The sequence below is a fragment of the Halichoerus grypus genome, chromosome 3 (assembly GCF_964656455.1).
Source record: "Halichoerus grypus chromosome 3, mHalGry1.hap1.1, whole genome shotgun sequence".
NCBI classification, from domain to species: domain Eukaryota; kingdom Metazoa; phylum Chordata; class Mammalia; order Carnivora; family Phocidae; genus Halichoerus; species Halichoerus grypus.
The window spans coordinates 152,375,744-152,380,634 of record NC_135714.1 but is presented as its reverse complement, the minus strand read 5'-3'; positions in this window follow the sequence as shown (position 1 = coordinate 152,380,634).

Below are 4,891 nucleotides of genomic sequence, written 5' to 3'. Positions count from 1 at the left end.
ACTTTGAGCATGAGGTTGAATGGAAGTGATACCTGTAAGCACATTTGTGTTTTCCCATCTCAGTGGGAAGGCTTTCAAGATATCACCATTCAGTATAATATTTGCTGTAGGCTTTTTATAGATATCCTTTCTTAGATTAAAGAAAATCCCTTTCATTTCTGGTTTGCTGTAAATGTTCTTACTATGAATTTTATCAAATGTTTTTTCTGCATCTATTAAAACAATCACATGATTTTTTTCCTTTATTCTGTTGATGTGTCAGATTCCATAGATTAATTTTTGAAAGTTAAATCAACTTGCATTCCTAGAGATACTAGTTTTTTCTACATTGTTGGATTTGATTTGCTAATATTTTGTTTAGGATATTTGCATCTATGTTGATGGGAGACATTAGTCTATAATTTTCTTTCTTTGTGTGTCCTCATTAGGTTTTGTTATCAAAATTATGTTGGCCTCATAAGATGAATTGAGGGCTGTTTGATATTCTTCTGTTCTCTGAAACTGTTTGTGTAATGTTGGTGTTATTTTTTTTCCTTAAATATTAGAAAATTCACCAATGAAGCCATCTGGGACTGCCTTTTTGTGTGTGGGGGGGGGGCGCAAAATTCTTCTGATAAGTTCTTTTCAGCTAAAATAAGCCAAAATTGATTTCTGGTGCTTAGAACTGAGGTAGTATTATACAATATTATAGATCATAATGAAAGAAGGGAATCACAAATGAGCCTAGATTTGAGGAAGGTGAAGTCATATACTTTGGTTTGAAATTTATTAAAATTAATGCGATGTCAAAAAGGAAATTTTCAAAAAGCAAGTCAATATTCTTCTAATCAGTGAACCAAAGAATGTTCTATTTTCTTTTTCCTTTAAATATGTGTCATGTGGTTTTGTGCGAGAAAGTTGATTTTTTTCCTTTTAAAGCCCAAAAGGCTAAATTTATTAGAGAAGTTCAGATAATGGAATTAAAGGAGAATTCTGAACCTCATAGATTTTGTGGTTGTAGGAAAAGAGTGAATTCAATTTATCAAATGATGTGGGAAACAAAGGCAGAAGAAAAATTATTAAATTTCCTTACTACTTAGAGCCCACTGACAAATCCTTGAAACAAGCAGAGTGGCATTCCTCTAGGGACTCAACTGCCTGGATGTTGATACTATGCTAAGGGCAAAAGGCAATCTTAGCCTTACCCCTAGGATCCTGTAAGTCTACTTTAACATATGGAAATTCCTTTGGAAACTTCCTTTATCTCTACCCCCGAAGATACCTGTTGGCAATCATCCCCCAAGCATATGACCCACTGATATACATCTGAAGGGTCTCATGACTCAGGTTTTACTAGACAGTAATAAATGACCTTTTCCCAACAATAGCTAGCCCCCTCAAGGTCCTGGAAACCGTGTTTCTAAAATTCCTCAGAGACTTCTGCTATCCCTAAACCCCTCCCAACTTAAAAGTATAGGGACACCTAGGTAGCTCAGTCCGTTAAGCTTCTAACTTCAGCTCAGGGCATGATCTCAGGGTCCTGGGATTGAGTCCTGCGTAGGGCTCCACACTCAGTGGAGTGTCTGCTTTCCCCCTTCCCCTGCCCCTCCCCCCACTCATGTTTTCTCTCTCTCTCTCTCTCTCTGTCTCAAATAAATAAATAAAATCTTTTAAAAAAAAGTATATAATGGGCCACTCCTCATGACCCCGGTGCAGTTCTTTCTGCCCACAGGTCCTGTACCCATGTTTTAATAAAACCACCTTTTTGCACCAAAGACGTCTCAAGAAGTCTTTCTTGGCGATCAGCTTCGAACCCGAACGTCTTTCCTACATCAATACTAGTTTAACACAATGGGTAAAAATGACTACTGAAACATTCCAATGCCATATATAAAGTACTGTCATATGACTTTCTGTTTTGTTTGCCAACCAGTTTTCATGAAAGAATTCTCTTAACTGTTACATTGAAGGCTTTCAGTCACCTCCATTAATATAGATCTAAAAGATCAACTGTGTAATATTATAATAGGTACATTTTCTTTATGACAATTCACATCTACTACTAGAAACACTACCTGTTGAAGATGTCTCCACTGGATGGCCAATCCCATGAAATCAGGGACTACTTTTCTGCCAACACATACTTTATCATTTTCTTTCCATAAGAGGCACAAAATAAATATTTGATGATGTAGGACAGATGCTCGGGGGATGATTGCCAACAGGTATCTTCGGGGGTAGAGATAAAGGAAGTTTCCAAAGGAATTTCCATATGTTAAAGTAGACTTACAGGATCCTAGGGGTAAGGCTAAGATTGTCTTTTGCCCTTAGCATAGTATCAACATCCAGGCAGTTGAGTCCCTAGAGGAATGTCACTCTGCTTGTTTCAAGGATTTGTCAGTGGGCTCTAAGTAGAAGGAAATTCAATAATTTTTCTTCTGCCTATGTTTCTCACAACAGCATTAAAACATATAAAGACTTTTGTTTTCCAGGAGACGGAATAGATGCACTTTTCCCTATTCTTTTTGCTAGTGCAACAGAGATCCCTGAACATTGTATCTAAAATAAACATAAGATGGCTCTGAAAGTTGTAGAGAAGAAGGAAGACTGACTTGGGAACTTGAGATCTGAGCAATGACGTACTGGTGAGTTCCCTGGGTTTGCTTTTGGCCTTGTATTTCTTAGACTGGTGAATTATCACTGAGTTTGGAATCCTGAGCCTGCTTTATAATTGTGATTTAACTTTGCTTTATGAGTGAATAAAGCTGACATTGTGGAAAGACACACCTCGTGTGTGCGCCTTCACAGCATCCTTGGGACCCTGGGCCATAAAGCAAACCTCAACGTATTCAAATGGACTGAAATCATATAGAACGTGTTCTTCGACCACAGTGGAGGCAAAGTAGAAATCCGTAACAGAATGATAACAGGAAAATATCTGAACACTTTGAAACTAAACAGCATACTTATAAATAATCCATGGATCAGAGGGAGGTATTAAAGAAATAGCCAATGGAGATAAATGAGTGCACTTGTTGTCACGAGCACCCGGTGTTGTATGGAAGTGTTGAATCCCTATATGGCACACCTGAAACTAATATTACATTAACTCACTGGAATTGAAATAAAAACTTTAAAAAATTTTAAATTAAAAAAAAAGATAAGTGTTTCTAAAAACAAATTTAAAGAAATTTAAAAAATACATTTAACTGATTTTTCTTTCTTTCTTTCTTTCTTTTTTTTTTTTTTGAGAGAGCTGGAAATCATCACTCTGTCCTAACAAAAACTAAAAAGCTGAGCAAACTGGGGCACCTGGGTGGCTCAGTCAGTTAAGTGTCCGACTCTTGATCTCAGCTCAGGTCTCCATCTCAGAGTCCTGAGAGCCTACTTAAAAAAAAAAAAAAATGCTGGGCAAACTGAAAAATCAACAACTCTCAGGGTCTGTCAGAGAAGTGAGGTCACAGGGCAAACTGCCGCCTCCAAAACTGGAGAAACCCTGCACGGGGACTGATGAGTCCATGCTGGACTGATCAGCATGGACGAGCTGGAGATGGGAAACCCCAGGGAGACTTCGTCATCAAGGGGGCCCCACACTTCAGTGAATTTTACTCAGGAGCTTGACTGGGGTTCTCACATGAACATTAGAAAAAAATCCCCTTGTGGTCTGGCAGGAAGAGGGGAGAAAGGACCAATTTGACATACGCCAGAGGGTTCTAGTCTTCTTTTTTTTTTTAAGATTTTATTTATTTGAGAGAGAGAGCACATGAAAGGGGGGAGGGTTAGAGGGAGAAGCAGACTCCCCGCTGAGCAGGGAGCCCCATGCGGGATTTGATCCCCGGACTCCAGGATCATGACCTGAGCCGCAGGCAGTCGCTTAACCTATTGAGCCACCCAGGCGCCCCCTATTCTTCTTAACAAGGAGAAACCGGTTAGAGCCTAACCTGCTGGGGTTCTGTCAACTAAGTGCCCTGGCTCTAGCCTTCCACAGAGAAAGGAAACACCCAGCTCCAGCCCACTCGAGCCGTCCTGGCCCACCCAAGGGGCCGGTGGCATGGTGATGAGGGAGCAGAAGTCCGGCTGAGGACAAAGCACAAGCCTACACCCCGCCATGCCTCCCCGCCCCCCCACGCTCCCAGGTGGGGTCTGTGCGACATTCTGCAGGCACTCCTGGCTGCCCTAAAGCAAAGGGAAGGAAAAGCAAACGGTTAACTTATAGAGATTATAGTCCTGCAAGACGGGAGTCTCCCTCAGTTTACAAATGTCTTAGTGATTTACTAGGAAAAAGCGTTCTTAGCAATAACCAAACTTCCAGAAGGCAGTGTAGATAAAATTAAATGTCCTTATAATCTGCAGCCCATTGACGGATACTTGAATCGGGCAGAGTATAATGTTCCTCCAGGAAGCTCCCAACTGTCTTAATGTTAATGCCCTGCTAGAGGGAAAAACAACCTTAGCTCCACAATGGCAAGACCTCTACTGTCTTGTAGGTCCTCTTTAGCATTTGAAAGTTCTTTTGAACACCTCCCTTTTCCCTTACCTCCCCCAACTCCAAGTATATAATCAGTCACCCCTTACAACCCTGGTGCAGCAGCTCTTTCTACCCATGGGTCCTCTCCTTGTGCTTTAATAAAACCACCTTTTTGCACCAAAGACGTCTCAAGAATTCTTTCTTGGCCATCAGCTCTGGACCTCACCCCACCAAACCTCACCTATATTCCAAAACAACATCAGGAGGACTACGAAGCTTCTGCGAAGTTCACAGGCGTCGGTGTGGACTCGTGATAAACCTGAGACCTCCTCACGGGGCTGCAGAACACTCCCCCTCCCCCACACCTTTCTAGCACATTCCTAAAGGCCTATTTACAGCAGTTCCTTTTGCCCAGTACTTCATGTTCAATTATCAAAAAATTAA